Below are 12,266 nucleotides of genomic sequence, written 5' to 3'. Positions count from 1 at the left end.
AGGCGGGAAGGGGGGGCGGGCGAGCGAGCAAGCATAGGTGTGGCGTGCGGGGGGGGGGGGTGTGTGTGAGGAGAGCGGCGAGGCGTGAGGAGAGGGCTGCGCGCCCGCCCGCGCGGGCGTGTGAGGAGGGGGCGGCGGGGCGGGGGCCGGCAGCACCGAGGGGCCGCGGGGTGGTGGCAGGGGGCGGCAGCGGGAGCAGAGGGAGCAGAGGGTGTGCAGGGAGCGGGCTGGCGGCGGAAGGGCGCAACGGTCGCTGCGGCCGGGCCCTCTGTGAGCGCTTCCCGCGCTTGAGGGCTCCTCGGCTGCGGAATAAACGCGCTCGAAGTGCGCGCTGATGCCCTGGAAAGTTCTAGGAACTCTGGGAGGTTGATAGAGAGACCTGAGGTTAGTGTTAGAAAAGACTAAAAGCTAAAAAGTAGAGAAATAAAATACAAGCCTTCCTGGTGTGCACTTTTTTGAATTCCTGTGTGGGTTATTTTGGAGGAGATGGGGGTCTTTGTGTGTGGGGGAGCTGTTTTATAGTCATGGATGATCTTCTCAAACTCACATAGGATGTATGGTTTATTTCTGAGTCTTGCAGTAAGGGTACTGAACTCAGAGGGTGTGATTATGTTCAGCCAGCATGATAGAGCGGCCTTTACATTTACATTAAGTGTTGCATAGCCTAAGGAGTGATCACAGTAACAATTATTGGACTATAAGTATGAAAAAGTGTGTTTCTTATATTTTCACTTTAAGCAAAAAAAGCGCTATGAGACCTGCTTAGTCCTATTTTGATAGGTAGTTTAGTACTTCTTACAAAGCTTTTTTTTTTTTAAAGTTGGGACTTGAATCTTCACTATAGCCCTTTATTTACAGTGCTTGTTTTGTTCAAATTCAACATTTCATTTTCAATTAGTGAAGTGAGAAGTATAAAATTTCCATTTAGTACACCTAGTACTTAAGAGGTTTTGTAAAGCTGTTGTGAGTAGAACAGATTGTTACAGCTTTCAGCAAACTTTATGCTAGTGAAGGAGGAAAACAGGCTAAATGTGTGTGTGTGTGTTTTACTACAGCTCCCAACCTGCTGCAGTTAAGGGTAGGGTGCTGACTAACAGTCTTCCTCTAAGCCTCTTCTTGAATGAAAATGCAACACAAATACTAAAATCCAACAGTAAGGGACAACAAGTTTTTTTTCTTTTTTTTTTTTAGTGCAGTTATAAGAGAATCAGGAGATGGTTAGACATAATAGCTCTCAAGGGTAAGTAATTTAATTTGACGCACAGTTGAATCTCTGTTTCTTTAATGAGCAAAATTTGTAATTTTATCATGTCATTAAGAAATTTGTAGTTTTGACGTAACTTGCAGTATCATAAATATGCAAAACATAGATGTCAGTGTTAGGAAGAAAAATATAAATCTTGCTCTTGCACTAACTGTACCAGATAAAGTCAGTGCACCTCAAACTTGTCTTATAAAATCTTTTAATGTATTATCATGATTTCCAGTATGTGGCACTAATATCCAAGGCAGAGTTGTTTGAGGAGGAGGAATTAACTGCTGTTGGGGAAATCAGTTCAGAAAATTTGGAATTAAAATACCAGAGGATCTTCATTTAGCCTGTGCTTGTACTTTGGTTATTGTTGTAGTAATGTCCATGGTATTCATATGATAATTGACACTTCGGGCCAGATCTTGCTCTGCACAGGAGCTACTGATGATTGATCTGCGTGCCAGAAACAAAGGCAGTATTGTACTTCTTTCCTTTTCTCCCGTATTTCTTCAACATAGAAGAATTCTTGGTGGTGCCAGCAGAAAACGGGTGGCAGAGTAAAGAGGCGCATGGCAGTGTGTGGTGGGGAGGGAGGGTGTGCCCGTGCTTGACTGATCTTGGCCAGTGTACTGGGGACTGCTAGCGGCAGCTTGGACTGTTAGCAGCAAGGAAAGTAATACGCACTGGAGATCATGCTGATATCTGGAAGCCTCAGGATTTGAAGAGCACAAGGATGTAAAACCAAATCTGTGTACCCCTCAAGAAGCCAGAAGGATTTGGGAAAGGATATTTAGGTGGTAATTGTGTAGGTCTGACTTCTCGCTGCCTTGCACTCCTGTAGGCATTTACATCAGTGGAAAGAGTGCGTAGAACATCATCGCTGTGGTTTGATAACATTTTACAGTGACTGCATTTGCTTTACAACAGCGTGAATAGCTGCAATAGAGAAACAGACTTTAGGCATCTTTCTGTAGAGTCTGGTCTTGCTTAAACAGATGTATTTCTGGGATTATTTCAGCGAATTCCTTCAGGTTATCCTATCTTTGCATAAGAGTAGATAAAACCTAGATTTTTGCCACTGCTGACTATAGTGTACTAAATATTCTTTTTTAAAAAAATATATTTTTGCTTAGTTTCCTCAGAAGCGAGGATTATAGAATGACACTAGAAAGAAACGTTACATGTATTTTATCTAGGTTCCCCTATTGCCACAAATGGCTATAGCATCTCAGCGGTAGTTGTAGGTAGAAGTATGATACAAACTATTTGCTTTTCATGGTAATACTGAATACTGATTTACTGTATGTGACAATGTGTATAATAACTTTGGAGTCAGACACTAACATAAATTGGCATGCAGGAATAAACAGAATGATCATTTTAGAAGTGGGTCATGAATCAAAACACCAAGTGATGATGCTTGCTAGTAATCAAACGTTAATTTCATCAGCAGTAGTCAGGAGAATCTAGAGCTTCCTGATTATTGCTTTGAGTTTTTCAACTTCATTAAGATGTAATTGTTTCAAGCATGTGCTTGAACCTTTCTGGTAATGTAAAGCAATGTAGAAAATGATATATATTTCAAGTCAAAATTGAACAGAATGATTTTTTTGTTGTTGTTTTTTTTTTTGTTTTTTACTCAGCAAGCCACTTGTCCCTGTTGGATTGCCAACATACAACTGCCAGTCAATCTCCCAGGCAGCAGTGCCATGTTTTAGATTGTGGCAGCAGAGTGACAGTGGGTTATTCATAATGTCTGTCTTCATCCTTGTTTTTTGATTGCAAAATGCATGTTAAAGGTTTTATTTTTCTAATTTTCAGAAGAGGTCTTATATGTTTGTGTGAACTATAAATGCGTCTGTAGATGAAAAAGCCAAACAATCATTAATATTCATTCACTCAATAACATTGTATGATCTCTCAACTTCTCACTTTCATTGCTAAAGTATTTGGGTATTTTTCAACTTTAATACTTCACTTGTTTGCAGGGATGTTGTGAGAATAAATACACAATTATCCTTATTTTAGAGAGAAAGAACTAGAACACAAACTAAATGCTAAATATCACTAAGGGGCCTCAACATTACCACACCTGACCTTTAGGTGCCTTGCTCAAAGATAGGAATCCAGGTTCTGTTTCTTACAAAATGGAAGAGAGGCAGACACCTTAAAACTGGATTTGTAAAAGGAAAATCACTCCACAGGATATTTGGGCTTAGGGCTTAGTGGTGGAAAATGCTGAAGAGAAGAGGTATGTCTGAAATCTGTCTTTGATTCTAGCTAGGAGTCATAGGGATATATGTCCCAGAGTCCTCTTTTGGAGCTCGTGTCTAACTTGTCCTTTTGTAAAAGGTCTCTGACTCACTGTCATTTTAGAACATGATTGAAGGAAGAGGTGATGGTTCTTGCCATTAATATATATAATATATAGTATACTACTACATAATATACTTTCCATCACTGATAGAGAGCCTGACTAGTTTTCAGAAGAAAAAAACCAAAGGCCTTGCACGCTGAGGTTCCACCTAACTCTGGTTGGAATAATAGGGGCTAGGATGCTCTGGAGAATGGAAGAAACCCACATAATTGCTGCTGTATTGTTCTGAACCTGAGCTGGTTCCTGTGAAACCAGCTTGGAGGACTCTGCACCGCTTTCCTTGTTTAGCTCAAACATAGTATGAACTCACAGAGCCAGCTTAGGTTTGAAGATGGTAGAGCAATAGTTGCATGGAACTGATCCTGAGGTAATAGATGTGCTGGGCTAAGTCATCTCTGGCCAGAACCTCTTTAAGTGTGGCTCTGTCGCCTTCTCAAATGAGTCCCTTGTGTACGGATACCTCATTTGGCTCAGATCTGGCAGCACTTACTGTTTCAGGCTTAGTGCTTGTTCTGCAGTCTCTCTGGATTCTTGCAGGGCTTATTAGCTTGGCAGCTGGGCCAAACCTGAGCTGGCTCGCTCTGTCTCATAACAAGCACTGCACAAAGCCACCTACAACTGTGGAGCCAGCTTATGTTGATAAACAGTAGATCTTTGTATCAACTGAGCCTTACCATTATATTGGGCATTTTGATCCCCTGCTTTTCCTGTTGCTAGAATGGAGACTTGAGTGTAATAGCCGAGCAGGTAGCATGGAGCACAGGTCTCTTGTTTCTTGGGCAGATGCTCTGTCTTCAGCCTCACAAGGTTCAAATTCCTATTCCCAGCTTTCCAGGGGGGTGCTGTGTTTTCTCACTAGCAGTTTTGAACTGTGATACAATGCAGCTAAGAATTATGGCTCTGTGTAGCCAGAGGTAAGGAACCCAGAAAGGGGAGTCAGTTAACCAGCAGACTCTCCGAGAGAAGAGCCTTAAGTCCCTGTTTCTGCTTATGCATTTTTTTTTTACTGGGTGAAATAATACAGTCCTGTGAGTAGGGTTGTGATGCTAATCAATGATTTTACAGTTATGCTACTTTTTAACATTATCTTTTTGGAACCAAGTTAGGCTTGAGTTCTTTGCCTGTTCTGCCACAGAAAGCTGTTTTTACTTGACATCTGGAAATGTGTCTTTTGAAGGGGAAGTTGTGCTGTAACCATGTCTGTTTGCTGGTATTTGTTCTACCGCCAGGAGAGGGCATAAGCAAAGCAGGGGGCAAAGACTTTGGAGATCAATGTCAATGTAGCAGGTTTAGAATACAAACGAGAGTAGCATTATTTCTACTGGGCTTCCAAAAGCAAGATACTAGTTTCATTTTCTAGATTTATTTATTACTGTATCACAAAAGAGAGATGATTATAAACTTAATTATTAAATGGAGTTTCATCTTGAGGAAAGAGAGTAACGTATTTGCTGGATGGGCATGCATGCAAAGAGATTATCACGTTTTTCCTGAATTCATTCAGGTCATCACTATGACAAGTATATACTTTGTTGTACCAGTCATCCCAAGTGAGTACACAGAGCTATGCAATTGCACTGCAGCAAGAAGTCTGATGCAGAAGAGGATGTGCTTTTTTCAGAAGACACCAATTTATACAGGGAAGTTTAGGATTGCCACGCACTATCTGAATATTTATTTATTCACAGAAAATCAGTATTCTAGGGGAGTCACGCTCCTGCTGTTCAAAAGTATCAGCTGCTCCATTACAGCATTGACACACATCTGTATTAATATGCACCATTTTAAAAAGTCTTTGGGGTGTTAGATAAGATCTTTGCATTATATGATGCTGTTCATTGAAATTGCTGGAACAAATAAGTTAATGGCATTTTTAATAACTATCATGAGAATCCTAATTTTATATCACATGCGCATTCTTAGTCCTTTTTTTCCATTTAGACAGTTATTGTGGAGTCTGATTCTCCTCTCTCATCACTTTTACACTGGTATGGTGTCTTTTATTTCAGTGCAGCAGAACTGTAACGAAGAGGCATGTCAGGCCCAAGACATCTTCCTTGCAAGTGAAACTGAGGAATCGGTGTTTCCAAATGTTGTCAGGAGAAGGTGTGGTATAGTGCAGAACTTGACAAGAACTGCAGATGGTGAGCTTTCCTTGAGCCCCGACATGTTACATTAGACCTGTGGATAATCTTCAATATTTGTTCTTTTATATGCAAATTAGCTGTGGTGTAGGCATACTGGCTAGGAGGGTGGTCAGGAATGTTATTTCTAGTAGGATATAAGCAGCATATAAAAGCACCACCCCACATCAGTCTTGGTATTTTGTATTTATTCATTTTTTGAACCTTTCAACTACAGAAGAATTTTAGGGGGAAAAAGAGCTTTATCATCACTCATGATACTTATTTTCTGTTAACAGTCATGGAAACTAGAGATAGCAAAGTGAGTCTAGGGATGCTCATGGTTGGGGAGAACTAATGTAGGCAAGTGTCAGGTATTTTTAAAGTAGCATTTTTGGGAAACTGGGTTTATGTTACTTTTTTGTATTAGTGAGGTCTCTACCCTACTGACTTTTTTGAACCTATTGTCATTTGTAACCAAATATGACAGAGAGCTAGAGTTCTCTCAAAGGTGCTGAGTTGTTAGAAGTTTCATGAAAACAGGCTATCGGGAGGGGAGAGACAGTGTTTCCACAGAGGATAGGGCTGCAGCATAAGCTGTATTATATTAGTTGACAACAGATAATCCATGTAGAGTACAGACTATATGATTAGCTCAATTCTAGTAACAGCTATGATCAGAGATTGTGCTTTCTGAGACACACGGAAGGATCCAAACACGAAACACACAACTGTAGGAAACTAGGCTTTGTAAGTTGTATTGCGCAGTAGATGCTTTTTTGCAGTGGGTCATTTAGATCTGCCTTAAACAAAGTTTTAAACACAGTTTCTTACAGTCTGTGCTACTGCTTTATGCCCACTGGTGCAAGCACAGGAGTAACCTGTACTACGCACTGGAGATGCGTGTTATTTACTAGAAGTTCAAGTGCTGTACAAATGCGAAGGCTATATCATGTGGCCAGAAATGCAGTTGGTTTGACAGGGTGGCTAATGGTTAGAGGTTCAGAGCTGAACTACCAGCTCTGAAAGAGAGTGAGTCAGCAGAGACTGCAGATGCCAGCATCACTGATGGCCTTATGGTCTTGCCGTATTTTCTGCTGGAATGATTGGACTTGCAGACAGCCACTGTCTTCTCCTGTCTGAACTACTCCAGAGTTTTCCTTCCCCAGCGTTGCCCTGCTTATGTGGTCGTCAGCTATTGAAAGATTTTGGCACATAGTTTATGGGGTCAGCAGGGCCTGATCTGAGTGGCAAAAGTGCTAGACTACAAATGGTGGAACTGGAAGAAAAGATACAGTGAGAGTAATGAATTGCCTGGTTTGGATGCTTCAGTGTTTAAAGGACAGACTTTGCCTGTGAATTTCATTAAAACTCAATAGTAAGGGATGCTAAAAGTGATGTGTGAGTATTCAGGTGTTTGCATTTTCCCAGTGTTATTACTTGATTTTCTTTAGTTCTATCTCTCTGTTTCACTGTAATAATATTCCCAGTTGAAGCCAAATGTGGGAAACCAAGAGAACATTGAAAGCCAGTAGTTTCTGCTACTGTAGAATGCTGTTATTTTTCAGCACGGATATCCTTGACATCAGCTAGTCCAGCTGCAATATGTCTAATGGGGAAGTGTGGGGACACTAATAATGGGTTTGGAATAATCTGACAAGGCACACATATGTCCTCTAGAAGGACAGAGAAGGAGAAAAGATGTTACGTTGCTTACTCAACAGTGAATTGTGCTGAATCATATTCATGGCTCAGGAAATGAAAATCATCAATCATCCTGTTTTGATGTTTACATGACACAGCAGCGTAAGGGCCTTTATAGAAATAGTAGTATGTTCTGATAGATTTTTTCATTTTCTGTAACCCTCTGGAAAATAGCACACTGGGCCTGCTGAAACGCGTGATATTATGTGAGCTAATTTTCTCCAAATAAAAATCGGGTCAGAGTGGGCAAGCATAAGAGGAAGGACAGAACTTCAGAGGCATGGAGAAGACCGTGTATGATTGTCTTTTACAACAATTAACACTACAGACATGTTAAAGTGGCTTGATTCAGCAACATGATGCACTTCAAGTATTTAAAGATCTGGTCCTGGAAAATGCTGAAGATTGAACTCCCATTGACCTGAGGGAGCTGATCATTTCCTGGGATGAGCCCTTTCAAATAAAATCAATAGAAATTTCTGATTTTTGGGTAGGTGGGGGAGCTAAGTTTATCTGATTATTTCTATATCTAGTCTTTTTTTAATGTATTGGCCAATTTCAACAAATTTTATAAGTGTATGGAAAGGAATATTTAAGGGCTGACAACCCAGTTTTCTGTCAGGTGCTATGTATGTTAAACTCAGCAGCTTGGCTGACAAATAATATCATGAAATGGGTAAAAGGTTCTGTCATGTTGCCTCCATTAGACACCATGTTCCCTGGCGGTAGCTCTGTACCAGTGCCTTCCCCTTCTTCCCATTCACTGACCGGATTTGTCCCCATTTGTTGCACAGCACAGTCATATGAGTCAATCTCACATGCTGAGGAAAAAGCTATGATTAACAAAAATGATGTTTTTAAGACACACTTTTTGTAAACACAGGAAGTTTTATATATATAAAAATACTTTTTGGTCTTATACCTAATAATATTTCATAGAAAATATGTCCATGACAGAATGCATTTGTTATTAAAAAGGCAAGTTTGGGGACACTGAAGATAAAGATTTTTTTCAGACTGCAGTAATGAGTGGAAGACTGTTGCAGTTGGGACTAAATTTCTGCAAAGGTTAATTGTGGAAAAAGTGGGAAGTTTGGATTTGGTCCATCCAAAAGAGGATTTATTGGAAGCACAGAGCATGCCTCAGCCACCTGCATATTGGTGAACTTTGTCTTCTGTGGTTTATAACCACAAAACAGTGCTTTCTGTCTTCTTGTCAGGAAAGATGCAATAGCAAAGGTAATGTTATATTGAGGTTTCACTTTGCTCAGACCAAGATATTTGTGTAAGTTACAACTCAGCAGAACATTTGCTACTGTGATGTTGCTAGAGTTGTAAATAATTAAAAATGAGTTGTGTTCAGCAAATAAATAAAGTACATCTAATGGAGCATTATCATCTTTTGTATGTCCTTTCTGTTCATTACTTGCTTTGTCATAAAATTCAGTCATTAGCAATGGCTCGTTCAGCCTTCTGTGAAAATTGTCAGGGTCCAAGTGTACTGCCTTCTTCCTGATTGCAGGGGCATAGTAGATATTGAAGATAATAAACAAGCCATTTCTTATATAAAGCTTTTCAGTGATACCACTGAAAGCACTTTCTAAAGGAGTTAGTATCTTTACTCACATTGCACAGATGAACAAATATTTTTGTGAGAACCCATCCAAAAGCCAGTAGCAGATCTGAGAATTTAACTTGGGTCATCTTAAATTTTGGTTCACCACCCTGCTCATCAGGGCAGTCGGGGGCCCTGCATCTGATCTAGTCACATTTTCTGCCAGTTAGATGGAGATTCTTTATAGAACTAACACTTACTCTGTTTAGGAACAAGTGGAAGAAGAATGAGCGAAGATATTCATCTTCGCCGTTGACACCCTGCTTCAAATTGTGGAGCTGAACAAGATTCAGTCAAATCTCCAGTCTACAACAGCAAAAGAGCATGAGACTAATTTATGCTTAACAACAGTAGTCTGTTTCTGAAGACAACAGCAAAGGTGTAGGAATGTCATGCCTTTGCCACACCCTGAAAATGAAGGGAGTGAGTGTTACTGTGTCCATAAAGAAATTTCACCATTTCAGAGCAAATGTTCTGATTTGTTACTTTTACGTCAACTTCATTATTTGATGATGTAGCACATATACTTATCTGTACATGTATCAGGTCAGATTCTTCCTTCTCTTGCAGTTAAAAGATCACATTTGGTAAAAGGATTTCTTTGGTGAAAAAGTGTACAGTGTGCAACTCAATTTGCTTAATATGCTGATTCTTCCTATCTTTGTTAGTTTGTTTACTCTTGAAGGACCTGGATGTAAAGTTGGAATGTGTTATCATTGGTGATGGTAAAGTTTCTTTCTTTTATTGTGCAAACAGGCTGGGCTTGTAAAGACTGCCTGTCGTGTTCTTCAAGGACACCTACACTTGAAGGCATCTAAATTTCAAAGAGTGCTAGATTTCACTCCAGAAAGTTTTAACTGATTGAATTAGAGCAGCCAAGTAGAGAAATATCCTAGTTGCAGCTGCTGAGCACTTAGACATCTGTTTCATTTCAGGTTTGAAGTGGGGCAGAGTTCAAATAATATCCAATATGTTTTCTGTAGGAGTTCAGCACAAAACTCAGTTGTCATGGTAGAGCCATTCCCATCCAACTCTTGCATAATAGCTAAGTGGTTTGAGCAGCTAACTGAGTTCATTTACTTCCTCAGCTATTCTTATTCCATCTCTGAGAAAGTGCACCCTCACCTTTAGGTTATAAAATGATCTGAGTGCTAATGCTTTATGGTGCACTCCTTGGAAGTTAGGTTATGTGCATTTAGGAATACAGAAATCTTGGAAGTCCAAAGAAGAGCAAGCAAAAGGATGCCTGATCCTGAACGGTAACATGCAGGATATTCAAGCAGGGGTGGAAGAGGCTTATCTTGGGTTTTGTACCCAGAATTCCTTCAGAGTTTTGTTTAACGGTGCAAAGAAGACGGGGTGCCGATGCTAAAGAATCTCGAAGCAAATTTCTGTTTTTATCCTACTTGTGATTTCTTTTCCATCTCGTTCTGGAAAAACTAGCCACACCCTAATTTCTCCAGCTCTGTGATGTGTAATGTGGTCAAATTCACTGTGATCATTCTGTGCAAAAAGAACAAAATGCTTTGTCATTTGTTTTCTGACGTTTGGCTGGAATCAGAAGCATATCTTCTTTAGGCAGAGTATAGTTATCAATAACACTAAATACAACTGCTAATAACATTAAATACAACTGCTAATGTTTTTATTTGTAATGACAAACACATCACCTCTTGTACATTTTGCTACAGGTGCATCGTTAGGGGAAAATTAAGGTGCAAGAGCTAATGTGAATAAATGTAACGATTAGTAACTTTACATAAGAATAAAGTGAAATGGAATCCTGCAAAATACATCCACTTTTGTCTGAATTCCAGCGTGAGCTATTTTAATGGGAATTTTTAATAGAAATGAAAAAGGAGACAATAAAAACCAGTATCTGAATTACTGAAATCAACAGAAACCAATTTGCCTCAATTAAACACTTGAGGATCCTCCTAATGCTTTAATTAAGAAAAAATTAGAAAGTTTCTTATTCACCTCGACAGGCATCTCTGCAAAATGGAAGGTCCCTTGTGTTCTTCTGAAGCCATTTAATGCATATGTGAGCATGGATTCTCAGAACTATCTATAATGCATATAGTGCTTTCTGCGCTCAGTGGCTTTTTTCCCACTCTCTTTACGTCATTTGCCATTTGTGAGGGTTGCCAGGGTAATGACCAATCATCCCTGGAGAGATGCCTGCTAGTAAGGACAACATAGGCTTTCTCTTTTTTGGTATGCTGCAGTATGTATTTGAGAGCTATTCCAGCATCAAGATTGCAGAACTTTCATTTAGTTAGTAGGGAGTGAAAGTTTACAGAGTATGAAATAGCAGCTTACAACTATTGAGGTAAGTGAAGATTTTTCTTTTCTTCTGTTTTATTAACAGCCCTGTCTGGATTTATTCAAAACACTGAGCATCATTATAATTTTCTTTTGCTATACATGTAACTGACCTTGAAGTTAATAACAGCAGAGAGGTTGTGCCTACTTTGAACAGTGAAGCCTTAGTAATGCTGTGTATACAACAGGTCAGGATTTTGTTCTCTTTGTAATTATGAATCCCGCAGCCTTTCCCGCCACTGCATTCGCAGGATACATCCCCTCATCCCAAAAATATTTTCAGAAGAATTAGTTAAAACCAAAAAACCACAATGTGTTGTAATGCAGATTACAGAACACTAACTGTGGTTGACTCTAAGGCAACTGGGAATTTCTGAATAGTCTTCATTGTACCGATGTATACAACAGGCCACATCAAGTGGAAAACTGAAAATCTGAATTTGAGCCCTATCCTGTAAGATGTTGAGAATGTTCAACTCCTGTCGTCTTTAAATTTTATCTATTAAAAAGGCACTTGCAGGCTCATATGCTAACTCTTTGCTCACCTGTGGGCAATAAGAAAATAGAGCCTCCAGGCTACAGTTTTTTTCTGGACCTGATCCTGCCAGTGGGAGATGAAGGTGTTAAGTGCCTCACAGAACGGACCCAAATTTTGTTCTTTTGCATGTGAGGACACCTAAATAATACTTACCAAAAGAAGAAGAAGAAAAAAAAAAGGTGTGTTCAAAAGTTTTCAGTGACTTCAGAACTTTCTGGGAGGTATTTTATGTGTGATCTGCGTTATGATACATATGACTGAAGTGGTTGTTTTTCCTTTTTTTAATGAACTACTTTGGAATTGTTTGGGGTCAGGTGTGTGTTTGTTGGTAA

The 12,266-nt window shown here is 39.7% G+C and overlaps 1 long non-coding RNA gene across 2 annotated transcripts; it reads left to right on the top strand.

Moving 5' to 3' along the window:
• The first annotated feature begins 203 nt into the window (after positions 1 to 203).
• On the top strand, positions 204 to 9,529 carry LOC135329158 (uncharacterized). Of its 2 annotated transcripts, none has more exons than XR_010390458.1 (4): positions 204 to 384; positions 1,192 to 1,240; positions 5,639 to 5,773; positions 9,281 to 9,529. It is a non-coding gene; the product is annotated as an uncharacterized LOC135329158 (long non-coding RNA). The 2 variants fall into 2 exon arrangements; XR_010390459.1 differs by lacking the exon at positions 9,281 to 9,529 and adding an exon at positions 7,631 to 8,851.
• The last annotated feature ends 2,737 nt before the right edge of the window (positions 9,530 to 12,266 follow it).

The sequence above is a fragment of the Dromaius novaehollandiae genome, chromosome 9, assembly GCF_036370855.1.
Source record: "Dromaius novaehollandiae isolate bDroNov1 chromosome 9, bDroNov1.hap1, whole genome shotgun sequence".
Taxonomy (NCBI): domain Eukaryota; kingdom Metazoa; phylum Chordata; class Aves; order Casuariiformes; family Dromaiidae; genus Dromaius; species Dromaius novaehollandiae.
The sequence above is the reverse complement of the archived record's forward strand: the minus strand, read 5'-3'. Positions and strand labels throughout refer to the sequence as shown.